The sequence below is a fragment of the Rana temporaria genome, chromosome 6 (genome assembly GCF_905171775.1).
Source record: "Rana temporaria chromosome 6, aRanTem1.1, whole genome shotgun sequence".
Lineage (NCBI taxonomy): Eukaryota > Metazoa > Chordata > Amphibia > Anura > Ranidae > Rana > Rana temporaria.
In genome coordinates this window covers 122,573,526-122,588,981 of record NC_053494.1, presented here as the reverse complement: position 1 = coordinate 122,588,981, position 15,456 = coordinate 122,573,526, and positions in this window count along the sequence as shown.

Below are 15,456 nucleotides of genomic sequence, written 5' to 3'. Positions count from 1 at the left end.
TATCTTTAGGCCTGATAATGCATTACGTAAACGGCGTATCTGTACTGCGGCGGCCGGGCGTACGTTCGTGAATAGGCGTATCTAGTGATTTACATATTCTACGCCGACCGCAATGGAAGCGCCACCTAGCGGGCAGCCTAAATATTGCACCCTAAGATAGGACGGCGCAAGCCGTCGTATCTTAAATAGGTTTAAATGTATCTCTTTTTGAGAATACACTTAAACTTAGGTCGGCGCAGATTCAGAGTTAGGTCGGCATATCTACTGATACGCCGACCTAACTCTCACTGAATCTAGCTAATACTGTGAAAACTCATCCCTTCTGGGAAGCCTATGCCACCTTTACCTAATTAACCGCCCTTTTACTTTCTCCATTAGCTCATCCCACACATTTAATGCCCTTTGTGTCACTTGCCCCTCCCTTTAGCTTGTAAGTTGTCACAAGCAGGGCCCTCTTGTAGTGAATTGTATTGTAATGGTACTGTTTCCCTTAATTTTGTAAAGCATTGTGCAAACTGATATTGTGCAAACGAATAATATAAATCATAGTAATTAAAAAATACAATAACCATATTTGTGCTCCTACATAACATATACAGCTGATGAAGGAAGACTTACTGCATTGACAAAAGTATGTTTCTTGTTGGACCCTACTGCTTTGTCATGTGACCTGCGATGATGTCACATCTTGAGGGGGCTCGATATCTTAAATTGCTTATGCAGGAGGTTGCTATCTTAATAGGGGGACATGTAGGACCTCACAGTAAACAGTCATCTTTGATTGCTATCACTTGCCTGATCTAATAAATGTAGCAAACTGATTGGATACTATGGGCCAGATTCACAGAACAAGTACGCCGGAGTATCTGCTGATACTCCGGCGTACTTTCAAATTTGCCGCGTCGTATCTTTATTTGTAATTCGCAAACAGAGATACGACGGCATTTGGCTAAGATCCGACAGGCGTACGGCTTCGTACGCCTTCGGATCTTATGATGCAATACTTTGGCGACCGCTGGGTGGAGTTCGCGTCGTTTTCCGCGTCGGGTATGCAAATTAGCTGTTTACGGCGATCCACGAAGGTACACGCGCTCGTCGCATTCTCTTACGTCGTCGCTAGTCGGTTTTTCGCGTCGTAAAGTTGCACTTGCTATTTAGGTGGTGTAATATTAGACAGCCCATGTTAAAGTATGGCCGTCGTTCCCGCGTCGAATTAAAACATTTTTTTTGCGTAAGACGTCCGGTAATAAGAAAGGACGTAACGCACGTCACCGTTCAAAAAACACATCGGGGCGCCGAATTTCGCGCAAAGCACGGCGGGAAATTTCCTAACGGAGCATGCGCAGAACGTTCGGTGCGGGAACACGCCTAATTTAAATGGTACACGCCCCATTTGAATTAGGCGGGCTTGCCCTGGACGGCTTTACGCTAAGCCGCCGCAAGTTTACAGGCAAGTGCTTTGTGAATCTAGCACTTACGCCGAAAACTTGCAGCGGTGTAACGTAAACGGGATACGTTACGCCACCGTAATTCTACATGAATCTGGCCCTATGGACTTAAACTCATTGGATACTGTGGATTTTTGCATTTTGGAGCAATACTGTCCTTTGTATTGACTTTTAAAAAAGACTGTCTGCACATAGTGCTAACATGACTTTCTGACCTTTTCAAGGTTCTAGGCAGGATTACAATTAAAAATTTAACATACATGGCCTAAGGGATATCTAACGACTGGGATTATAATAAGCACAGTGGAAGAATATGGACAGTGCTTTGCCTGTGTCTTATTCAATAATAAACACTATACAGTACACTGCAATTATATTAAGGATATTTCAGGAATGATGCACACATACGCCAATAATACATTAATCCTCTTCTTGCAGCCAATAAATAATTCTGTCTACCTACATATCCCTATATAATGACATACTGTATATACAGAATCTAAACATGTGCAAGTCGGGGGAGGGGCGGGGGGGGTATACTCCACTGGCTACTGTTTTACATAAACAGATTTGACAGTTAAAACTGAACTGGACATAAACTGTGCTAAAGTGAACAAACTTTTTAATTAGTATAGTTCCACGCAGGGCTAGTCACCACGGGACAATCATATGTTTAATGTGTCAAATTTGGTAAGTTTCTAAAATACATTTATAACATATTAAATATAAGTCTAAAAAACTTTCCTTATTTTTAGTTTACCTTAGTGAATAATGCAATTACATTGTAGAAAATGTACCACTAAAGATTTTACAGCCATAACAAATATGACTCGAATTGTTATATAGGGCCAGATTCAGGTACAATTACGTTGCTCCCGAGCGGCGTAACGTATCTGATTTACGTTACACCGCCGCAGGTTTACAGCGTAAGTGCCTGATTCACAAAGCTCTTACCTGTAAACTTGCGGCGGTGTAACGTAATTCCGCTCGGTGCAAGCCCGCCTAATTCAAATGGGGCGGGCACCATTTAAATTAGGCGCGTTCCCGCGCCAAACGTTCTGCGCATGCTCCGTGTTCAAATTTCCCGACGTGCTTTGCGCGAAATTACGGCGCCCCGACATTTTTTTGGAACTGCGATGTGCGTAACAGCGTTTCGTATTCCCGGACGTCTTACGCAAAAAAAAAAAATTCGAAATTCGACGCGGGAACGACGCCCATACTTTAACATGGCTGATCTAAAGATAAGCCATGTTAAAGCAGGTGTAACTTTGCGACAGGAAAAACCGACGAGCGACGACGTACGAGATTGTGACGAACGCGCGGATCTTCGTGGATCGCCGTAACTAGTCATTTGCATATTCTACGCTGACTGCTATGGAATCGCCACCTAGCGGCCAGCCTAGAATTGAATCCTAAGATCCGACGGTGTAAGTCAATTACACCTGTCGGATCTTAGGGCTAGCTATGTGTAACTGATTCTATGAATCAGCCGCATAGTTAGGACGGGCGGATCACAGAGATACAACGGCGTATCAGGAGATACGCCGTGGTATCTCTTCTGTGAATCTGGCCCATAGTATGTAATAACTCTGTCTTGCATCAAAAATATACATGAATGGTAAGATTTATATAAAAATATTTCACATTTTAGTTTGAGCGTATAATATGATGCAAATTACTGCAAAATAGTGTTCAGGTTATTTGTATTAGTTTTGTACTAGTAATGCTAGTTTTTTGTTTTGCTAGGCTAGGAAGGAATAGGAAAGCAATGCCTAGAGCAAAATTACATTAAGCAGAATGAGTCGGCTCCTCCTCCCAAATTGCTACCTATTAACTGTACATTTTACCAGTTTGTTGGGATCCTTGTCAATGGGAATCCTAGATTGTAAACTTTCACAAGCAGAGTCCCCGTAACCCTCTTTTCTTGAATTGTGTTGTAACTGTTCTTTCTCCTTTTATACTGTAAAGTGTTGTGCAAACTGTTGGTACTCTAAGTCCTGTCTGCTACTACTACTACTACTACTAATAATAATAATAATGTCATTGCACTTGGATATACATGTTGTGGTTCTAATGGGTTCCATGTTAAAATCATTTGGGTAATACAGGAAGAAAGCTATTAGAAAAGTCTGTACATAATAAGGCTAGTACCAGAACAAGCACCAATCAAAGGGGGAAAAGTACATTTTCAAAAAAAAGATATGGTGGTTTAATGGTAACACAGAGCAAGAGTATCAGGAAAAAAAGGCAAAATAAATCAGAACTCCAGCCAAAAATGACTAGATGGGCTTGAGGTAAGGTAAGGTAAGTATAGACATTTTATTAAAAAACAAATTCTGTATGAGTACGCCATCAGTGGTACATGTTATGACGAATCTTATAAGTCTTTAAAGTGGAGGTTCACCCAGAATTACCACTTTTTACCCTTAGATTGATGCTCATTTTGTCTAGGGGAATCGGCTAGTTGTTTTAAAATCTAAGCTGTACTTACCGTTGTAGAGAGCAATCTTCTCCGCCGCTTCCGGGTATGGGCTGCGGGACTGGGCGTTCCTATTCTGATTGACAGTCTTCCGACAGGCTTCCGACGGTCGCATCCATCGCGTCACGATTTTCCGAAAGTAGCCGAACGTCGGTGCGCAGGCGCCGTATAGAGCCGCACCGACATTCGGCTACTCGTGACGCGATGGATGCGACCGTCGGAAGCCTGTCGGAAGACTGTCAATCAATAAGGAATGCCCACTCCCGAAGACCCATACCCGGAAGCGGCGGAGAAGATCACTCTCTACAACGGTAAGTACTGCTCGGATTTTAAAACAACTAGCTGATTCCCTAGACCAGGGATATGCAATTAGCGGACCTCCAGCTGTTGCAAAACTACAAGTCCCATCATGCCTCTGCCTCTGGGTGTCATGCTTGTGGCTGTCAGAGTCTTGCTATGCCTCATGGGACTTGTAGTTCTGCAACAGCTGGAGGTCCGCTAATTGCATATCCCTGCCCTAGACAAAATGAGCATCAATCTACGGGTAGAAATTTTTTTATGGGTGAACTCCCGCTTTAAAGACAGTCTCATCTCTTTTATTTAACCACTTCCCGACCTCCTCATGTACATTTACGTTGGCAGAATGGCACGGACAGGCACATCAACGTACCTGTACGTGCCTGCCTAGACGTGGGTGGGGGGTCCGATCGGGGACCCCCCCGGTACATGCGGAGGTCGGGTCCGCTCGGGGAGCGATCTGGGACGACGGCGCGGCTATTTGTTTATAGCCGCTCCGTCGCGATCGCTCCCCGGAGCTGAAGAATGGGGAGAGCCGTGTGTAAACACGGCTTCCCCGTGCTTCACTGTGGCGGCGCATCGATCGAGTGATCCCTTTTATTAGGGAGACTCGATCGATGATGTCAGTCCTACAGCCACACCCCCCTACACTAGTAAACACATACACAGTGATCCCTAAATGTTACAGCGCCCCCTGTGTTTAACTCGCAAACTGCAACTGTCATTTTCACAATAAACAATGCAATTTAAATGCATTTTTTGCTGTGAAAATGACAATGGTCCCAAAAATGTGTCAAAATTGTACGAAGTGTCCGCCATAATGTCGCAGTCACGGAAAAAATCGCTGATCGCCGCCATTACTAGTAAAAAAAATAAAAAAAATAAAAATGCAAAAAAACTATCCCCTATTTTGTAAACGCTATAAATTTTGCGCAAACCAACCGATAAACGATTATTGCAATTTTTTTTTACCAAAAATAGGTAGAAGAATACGTATCGGCCTAAACTGAGGAAAAAAAATGTTTATATATGTTTTTGGGGGATATTTATTACAGCAAAATGTAAAAAATATTGCATTTTTTTCAAAATTGTCGCTCTATTTTTGTTTATAGCGCAAAAAATAAAAACCGCAGAGGTGATCAAATACCACCAAAATAAAGCTCTATTTGTGGGGAAAAAAGGACGCCAATTTTGTTTGGGAGCCACGTCGCACGGCCGCGCAATTGTCTGTTAAAGCGACGCAGTCCCGAACTGTAAAAACCCCTTGGGTCTTTAGCCAGCATATTGGTCCGGGGGGCTTAAGTGGTTAAAACCCTAAAGAAAGGCCTAACATATAAATGTACCCTAGAAGTGTGATGGCAGAAAAAAATACAAAATGGTCCCTCCCTGCAGCAGATCCTTGGTATGATAGCACAAGACATGCTGGAAGTGCAATAGAACTTTTTGATTTGGATAGGATGATGGTGGAAGAAAAGTGGGGAAGGGCAGAAGAGAAGATGGAACTGTGAGATAGTGGATAGGTTAGGAATAATTGCAAGCTGAGAATGAAGGTGGGTCAATGGGGTATGCAGTCATGGAGAAAAGGAGCAGGTTTGGGGGCTGGGTAGTACTTTGTTTTCTGAAATTAGTCCTCAGTCTAATGGCCAACATCATTCAATCCAGGTCATCCTGGATCCGCTGTAGCCTGTGATTGTACAGTAAAAGTAAACACAGCACATTGATGGACTCATCTCTTACTTGTGAAAAGGATTACATTTTTAATGAATATCCTCACAGGGTGATACTGTGGATACAGCGCTAGCAGTGTGGCGACGTCCCGATAATGTGTATATTTTTAGCAACGAATTAAGGGAATTTGGACTTTTAGAGGCACACAAGTAGGTATTGTAAAACACTAAGGCCTCGTACACACGATAGGTTAACCAGAGGACAACGGTCTGAAGGACCGTTTTCATCGGTCAAAACCGATCGTGTGTGGGCCCCATAGGTCATTCAACCATAGGTTAAAAAAAAGCCAACTTGCTTTAAAATTAACCTATGGATTCCTAACCGATAGGTCAAAACCGATCGTTAGTAGGCACGATCATCGGTTAAAAATCCACACATGCTCAGAATCAAGTCGACGCATGCTTGGAAGCATTGAACTTCGTTTTTTTCAGCACGTCGTTGTGTTTTACGCCACCGCGTTCTGACACGATCGGTTATTTAACCTATGGTGTGTAGGCGTGACGGACCATCTGTCAGCTTCATCGGTTAACCTATGACAACGGTCCTTCAGACCGTTGTCCTCTGGTTAACCTATCGTGTGTATGAGGCTTAAGGGTTTTTATTGTAGAAATATTATTAAAAACAATTATACATATAAAATTGTATATTTAGATATTATAACTGGTCCACATAGGTTATCATAACATTTACAATGATATACAGTTTTCTTATACAGACTCGATGAGTACAGTAAAAACGAAAGAAGGAAAGGAGAACTTGCTCTACTTGTTAGGCGTGTTGAAACGTATAAATCTATTAAAATGTAAACAGACAAAAAATAGTGAATAAACATTATTTAATACATCATCTCTTACTTGACCCTCGCTTCCTATCGGCATGCCTTTTGTCAGCATATGAAACAATTTGCTTCTTGTGCTGTTTCTTCCTCGACTGCACTGGTCCTGCTGTATAGGAACTTTAAGATGATGATCCAAGGTCAAATGAAGGTACTTACACAGCGAGGGCCAGATTCTCGTAGTTCTGCGTATCTCTGCGGTGGCGTAACGCATCCAATTTACGTTACGCCTCCGCAACTTAGACGGGCAAGTGCTGAATTCTCAAAGCACTTGCTCCGTAAGTTGTGGCGCCGTAGTGTAAATCGGCCGGCGTAAGCCCACCTAATTCAAATTTGGATCAGGGGGGCGTGTTTTATGTAAATGTACTGTGACCCGACGTGATTGATGTTTTTCACGAACGTCGCATGCGCGTCCGTGGAAATCTCCCAGTGTGTATTGCTCCTAATATGCCGCAAGGACGTATTGGTTTTGACGTGGACGTAAATTACGTCAAGCCCCATTCACGGACGAGTTACACAAACAACGCAAAATTTTCAAATTTCGACGAGGGAACGATGGCCATACTTAACATTGTTACGCCGCACTTATGCCACCATATAGCAGGGGTAACTATACGCCGGGAAAAGCCTAACGTAAACGGCGTAACTTTACTGTGTCGGCCGGGCGTACGTTCGGGAATTCGCGTATCTACCTAATTTGCATACTCGACGCGGAATTCGACGGAAGCGCCACCTAGCGGCCAGCGTAAAAATGCAGTTACGATCCGACGGAGTAAGAGACTTACGCCTGTCGGATCTAACAGCTATCTATGCGTAACTGATTCTAAGAATCAGGCGCATAGATTCGACGGCACAACGCAGAGATACGACGGCGTATCTGGAGATACGCCGTCGTATCTCGGTTGTGAATCTGGGCCCTTGAATTTAAAATATTTTTTTTTTTAATTATGTATTAATGGTTACAGAGCTGCACTCATTACTATCGTGTCAATCTGTCTGGAGTTCAGCTTTAATTTTGTGTGTAAGTGAAAGAGTCATAGTTACTCAGCAGTTTTATTAAGAGTCTGCAAATGTATGTGAAAACTTTAGATTTAGCTCAACTGTGGATAAGCATTTCACATGCTGACCAGGAGTACCAGACCTGTTGCTTGATTTTCCATTGTCTTGGTAACAATGAGTGCCAGAGCAAGGGGAGAGTATGAATCTATGTAGTGAGGACACAGACAGCAATACATCCTGACAGAGATTCTATAATTTCCTTACTCCGTTCAAAAAGTGTTTGCTATACACTTACACTTTAAGCTGAAAAAATATACATTTACAGATAGTCATTTATTATGTGATTATAAGTACAAGCTCTCCTAAAGTGATACTATTTGTATAAGTGATGCTTGTCGGCCTAGGCCAGGATACAGTGTTGACGTGCACCTATAGCAAGCCAGTTGCTGTAGTGGAACTTATGCGGGTGTGTTCCGGAGCTGGGCTGAGTGGATCCATTGACACAGTCCCACACCCTGCTACCTTCGTACAATATTTGACTGACGGCCAATGTCTGCCGTTGCTGTCTGTGTGCCCTGTAAGAAGAGAAAGTGAAGGTGAAGGCAGAAGACCTGCAGCTGTGCACAGTGCTGAATCGATCAAAAGGAGGAAGTTAAGTGTTTAGGGGAAAGGGAAGAAAAGGTAGCTAAATGTTTTTTATATTACTTTAGGGAATTCATTAAAGGAGTTGTAAAGGAAAACATTTTTTGCCTAAAATTAATGTCTGCAAGGTAGACAGACAGAATAGTGTAATGATTCTGTTAAAAAACGAGTAAATACCTATTAAATTCCTTCATCTATATCACCTCCGGCATTCTAGTTTCTGTTCTCTCATTCACTTCCTGGTTTGCGGCGCTCGTTCATGTAAGAACTACATTTCCCAGTATGCATTGCGGCACGCCCAGTAATTCACAGCTCCTTCAAGTCTCTAACACATAGAGCCCGTCCTGCCGCACAGATGTAGTTCCCAGGAGGGGGCGAGCACGTCACTGACCACCGCAGTAAAGCCTCCCTTCACGGTGGTGAGTAACAATCAGACAAGCAGGAAGTGAACAGAACAGAGAAGAAATAGGGCAACTTCTGAGCAAAAACGAACAATGAGGAAGTGAAAAGAGCAATGTCTGCAGGTAAAGGATGCTTATTATGAAAAAAAATGTTTACCTTTACAACCCCTTTAAGGTAAAAAAAAAAATTAGAACCACTTTAAAGGGTATGTAAGCCCAAGGAAAACATTACTATATTGCAGTTAACCGTTCTGTAGATATGGTGGATGCATTGGTTTTAATTTTTCAACCTATGAGTATTTTTAGCAAGTACAATCTTATCTTCTTTCCAAGCTATTTTCTGTAAACTACGGGCCAGATTCTCGTAGACTGGCTTAAAAATGCAGTGGCGTAACGTATTTTATTTACGTTACGCCGCTGCAAGTTTTACAGGCAAGTGCTTGATTCACAAAGCACTTGCCTGTAAAGTTGCGGCGGCGTAGCGTAAATCCTCCGGCGCAAGCCCGCCTAATTCAAATGATCCGGGTAGGGGGCGTGGATCATTTAAATTAGGCGCGTTCCCGCACCGAACGTACTGCGCATGCGCCGTCCCTAAAATTTCCCGACGTGCATTGCGCTAAATGACGTCGCAAGGACGTCATTGGTTTCGACGTTAACGTAAATGGCGTCCAGCCCTATTCACGGACGACTTACGCAAACGGCGTAAATTTTAAAATTTCGACGCGGGAACGATGGCCATACTTAACATTGGTTGCCCCTCATATAGCAGGGGCAACTTTACGGGTCGTACGTTCGGGAATTCGCGTATTTTGCTAATTTGCATACTCGATCTGGAAAACGACGGAGGCGACACCTAGCGGTGGAAAAAAAAATTGCATTTAAGATCCGACAGCGTAAGAGCCTTACGCCTGTCGGATCTAATGGTTATCTATGCGTAACTGATTCTAAGAATCAGTCGCATAGATACGACGGCCCAGATTAGGACTTACGGCGGCGCACTAGGCGTTGCGCCGTCGTAAGCCCTTTCAGAATCTGGGCCTACATATCTCTCTGCTTCCATGTAATGTAAGAAAGAAGGACATGTTTGTAGTCCAGAGCAGAAAAGCAACCTGGGTGACAACCATAGTTGACTGGCTGAGAATCGAGCCATTAATGGGCAGGCTGAATGTACCAAGCTGATCGATCGATTAATTTGGGTACAACCAGTCTTCTATAGCCGCTAGAGATAATGACTGTCTTCTCCCTGCGAGGACTGCTTCCCCTGCCTGCTCCCACCACCCCCACCAGGAGAAAAAAATTGCTCAGCAGGAGGCATTCCCCTGTCAACACTGTGCTGATGGGGGATCATGCACATTTTTTTTCTTTTGCATCATCTATAGCCACCCTTGCACAGGAAGTGTGTGATTCGCAGGATTACTAGGTGAACATAATAAAGTTTAAAAACTGGAAATTTATGCTGCCACCATATCTGAGGACTGGTAAGCTGCAATATATAAAAATAAATTGGGGTTTAGATACGCTTTAAAGGGGTTGTAAACCCTCAGGCCCCGTACACACGTCCCAGGAACTCGACGAGCCAAACACATCGAGTTCCTCGTCGAGTTCTGTGTTGAAGCCGCCGAGGATCTCGGCAAGCCAACTTTCCTCATTGAACAACGAGGAAATAGAGAACATGTTCTCTATTTGGCCCGACGAGTTCCTCGTCGGCTTCCTCGGTGAAAAGTGTACACACGACCAAGTTTCTCGGCAGAATCCAGCTCCGATCGAGTTTCTGGCTGAATTCTGCAGAGAAACTCTGTCGTGTGTACGGGGCCTCATGGTTTTTCATGGTTCATGGTTTTTCACCTTAATGCATTCTATGCATTAAGGTAAAAACTTTCTGTGGTCCTGCAGCCCCCCAGCCTCCCCCCCCATTTTACCTACCTGAATGCTGTCATCCTCCGACTGGGAAAGAGCATATCAGTGCTAGCTGGTGTCTTGTGTCCTGATTGAATAGATTGATAGCAGCACAGCCATATGCTCCTGCTGCTGTCAATCAAAACCAATGACGTGGCACCGGGGGGTGGGTCCGAGTCCCGCATTCTGTGTGAATGGACACAGATGCAGGACTTGGGAGAGCCCCCGCACAGGTGTCCGCCAAAGAGAATGTTTCTCCGATGCTTCTCCGATGTGGACACTTGATGTGGGGAGGAGCCAGGAGTGCCACTGGGGGACCTTAGAAGAGGAGGATCTGGGCCACTTTGTGCAAAAAGGAACTGTACAGTGGAGGTAAGTATGACATATTTGTTATTTAAAAAAAAAAAAGCTTTACAATCCATTTAAGTGCTCACAGGAGTGAATACATAGAAGCTGGGTCTTGCCTATATTGCTGTATTTGAGCGATCACAGGTCTTATCAGATAATATCAGAGTTTTCTCAGATGGGTGAATTGTCTGTTGGTCAATTCTTTGTTTTTGCTATCTGCCATCTGGCTCCATATTGGCTGCCTAACTGTACAGATGACATAAAGTAGGACTGTATTATTGCAACTAAACATGGCAGAATATTTTCATTGTATTCCAAGGAGGGCCTTATCTGATTTAAAGTAGAAGTACGGTCCAAAAACAAAATTTTGGTAAATATGTTAAAACACATATAGATTACCTGTCTTAGAGCTCATGCACATGGGTGCATTATCCAGTGCAGCACACAACATACTGGCTATTGTGGCACTGTGTACAGACGACCATAGACACAATTGGGTCAAACTACTTGCCAAAATTTTCTGTGTTTTCTGTGCAGCGCATAAGCTGCACATAGCTGCCTGCAATCATTCATGAGTATGGGCCGCTGTACGCAGCACCAGGAGCTTCTGATCACTAAAATATGCTAGCATGTTAATGCTGTACGGGAGAACTAAGGCCGGGTTCACACTGGTACGACAAATGCTCCGACATTGGGAGCTCATGTCGCATAACGTGTGAAAATCAATGGTTCCTTATGAGAGCCGTCTTAACTGGTCCAACACAAGTCGGTCTGACTTTGAAAATGCTCCCTGTACTACTTTGGTCCAACTTTGGTCTTACTTCAGTCCATTGAATATTATTGAAGTCGGTTCAAAGTAGGATCCTTGTCCTTGCCATCCGATATTTGACATCCGACATGTGATTACAGCAGCAGTAAAAGGAATTTAGATCACACTGGGAATGTTTTGATTGGTCAAAAGACAACTCAGGCCCCGTACACATGTCCGAGGAACTCGACGGGCAAAACACATTGTTTTGCCCGTCGAGTTCCTTGTGAAGCCGCCGAGGATCTCGGCGAGCCGAAATTTCCCATTGAACAACGAGGAAATAGAGAACATGTTCTCTATTTCCTCGCCGAGGTCCTCGTCGGCTTCCTCGGCCGAAAGTGTACACACGGCCGGGTTTCTCGGCAGAATTCAGCTCCGACCGAGTTTCTGGCTGAATTCTGCCGAGAAACTCGGTCGTGTGTACGGGGCCTCAGACTATCACAAAGTCGGATCAAAGTAGTATCTTGTTCATTCAAGTCAGATGTATGTAGGACCGATGTAGGACTGATGTCGCAGAGCAAAGTAGGATGAAAGTCGTGCGACTATCATGTAGTATCAGTGTGAACCCAGCCTAAGCCAAACTACAGTATTTCCTATTGTAGCTTCCCGTGTCACCCACCTGTTTGTTCATTATTAGGGATGAGCTCAGGTGTGTTTAGATCCTAATTAAACCAATCTGAGTGATTGTGAGAGGAAGCTGGCATCTGTACCATGCCAATCTTAAGTGGCCAAGGCATTCCCCACCCTGCAGCCACACTTTTACATGGATCGTGTATGTGTGCGGCTGCAGGGCAGGGAATGCCTTGGCTGTTTAAGATTGAACAAGTACAGTGACAGCTTCCTTGCGGGATTGCTTAGGTTGGGTTCAGACTAGGATCATGCCTGAGCTCATCCCTAGTTATACAATAAATAAACATCACATTATCCTCCCGGTTCCCCCTCCTGCTATAGTTTGCCTGGATATCTTCTCCCCCCAGCTCCCAGTGTGTGAAATATGTTAATTTGGGAGCATTGTGCAATGCACTGAAATGTGATTAGCTCATAATGCCTCCCCTCCTCATTCTGAAATGTCGTGGTGAAGATAATCGAACAATAGATAATTATAATTTCATGAATAAGTAATTGAACTAAAAGGTGCTTTTTTATTTGCTTAGCTCTTCACTTTAATTTCCACACTACACTGTACAGTTTGTTTTTCTCACATGTTACATTTTCATTTCCCCTTTTGAAAGTGAATCAGCAATATAAATAGAAGAGCGGTTTTATGTGCATGGAATTCCAGTGCTCTCAAGTAATTGTGATATCCTGTCGGTACAGGCACATCCTGGTTTCATGGATACTTAATAAACATTCTATCTTCTTGTCTTGGACTTATCCTGTGTTTACAGCTGCTCCCTACAGTGTGACAAATATTAATCACCCTGACAAGTACCGTTCCAAATGCCTAGGTTAATAAAGCTTGCAGTGAGGTATAATGAATATAACACAGGCCCAGCCAATCGTAAAAATGTCACATCTTTTCTGAGCAATCATACACACAAATAATACACACTCGACTATATGCACTCAAGGACGTACGGAGGTCAGGTGTTGGTACACACTGTTGGCACTAGGACATTTCCCCAATTTCAGAATGATACACACAGCAGTAACATTAAGGATCGGACTTGCCGTTACATACCTTCACGTACTCTGTGTCTGCAGATTTATTTTTATTTTTCTCAAAAGGGTTATATAACTCTGAGCAGAGTTTTTAAGGTCTAAAAGTACTTATATGCTTCAAGAACTTTCCCTTTATGTTTTGTAGCCTCTTTTTTCTCTTGTGTCTCAATAAAGTTTTAACTCCTCTCCTCCAAAGTGAGCAAAACAAGTTGGCTACTGGTGGAAAAGATGAATTCTTACTGATCATCGGAAACACGGTCAGATTTTAGTTATAACCCATTTAGACTTTACTGAGTAATGCTCTTTGACTACGGAATGCTGTGACCACACAGTCATGTCAATCTATGTAACCCTTTTGAGCCAGTGGAAGCCAGACCTTTAAAAGTATGTAACACCAGGGGCTACATGGGCTTTCCAGTCATGTGATTGGCACTCACAATGATCATGTTCCACTGGCTCCAGATCATAAATGGTGAAAGGAAGATCACTATGTTGAGGGGGCTAAGTGAGCACACTCCCAGTACAAACAAGACCACTGCTGTTCAGTCACGTACATGTACTGTATATGGGCAACGTTAAGGCTTAGTGCCGGTTCAGACTACAGCGACTTGGGATCCAACTTGTGTCTCCCCCAAGTTGCGCGACATGAGAAAATACATTGAAGTGAATGAGAGCCGTCTTAATGTACACTACTGAGGTCGCTCCGACTTCAGAAAAGTTTCCTGTACTACTTCAAGGCGACTTCTAGGCATCTTGTAGGCAACTTGTACCCATTGATTTCAATGGAAGTTGCCTTCAAAGTCGGATCACTGTCTTAACTGAAGCAACTTTACAGGAAAAGAAAATAGTTTACTCAGGCAAACTCCTCCCTCCCACAGAGCTGATTATTCTATGATTGGCCACAGCCAAAGTCACCTGTCCTGGAGGCAACTTTAAGTTGCGTTGTAAGTTGCTCCAAGTCGCGATGAAGTCGCGCTGAAGTCACCTTTCAAAGTCGCCCTGTAAGTTGGGTTGCCCCTGTGTGAACCGGCACTAAGTAAACTCACTGAAATCACATATGAGCTTTAAAGTGGAAGTTATGGCTGCCCAAAAAAAGCTTCACCTTGTAATTAGTATTATTATTGTACAGGATTTATATAGATTTATATTTATATAGATTTATATTGCGCAGCGCTTTACAACATGAGGGAAGACAGTACAGTTACAATGCAAATCAATACAGGAGGGATCAGAGGGCCCTGCTCATTAGAGTTTACAATCTAGAAATGTGCTAGTATGCATCACATACTGGCACATTCTGGAAGACTTACTAAAACACAAAGCCTTCCACCACTGACATGGCTTCCATCTTCACCTGGTCTTCCTTCAAGTTTCTGGCCACGATCATAATACACCCATTCATGCATGCCTTAGTCATGGCCCCAGCACAGAACTCTGAAGGAACGGCATGAGTATACCATTCCTTCAAAACGCATTCGCCAGTGATGTCACTGGCTGGAAAGATACTGAATATCTCCTTAACAGTGCATGTTTAGGAGATTTTCCTTGAACCAACAGGTAAGCATTATTATTAGCTTATTATTAGCTTGAACAAGTGTCCAAGTGGTGTTTACTACCATATAGATGCAATTCCAAAGTAATTTTTATATTTTATCAATCTGCAGCCTTTTTTAAAACAAAACCTGGTGATTCCAGCATGAAGGTCCTTGTTCAGGCACTTCATGTTGAAGCGTGTGTGGTGTTCATACCTCTGGCCTGCAGGTGTCACTGTTTAAAGTACTCGTGGACCCATACTTATAAATTAAGAGACTCTCAGGGCAACTTGGTGACACACCCCAAAGGTGTACTTGACATCTTCACCAAATTCTACCAAAAACTATTATCTGACCCAGGTACAAACCCAGATACCATTG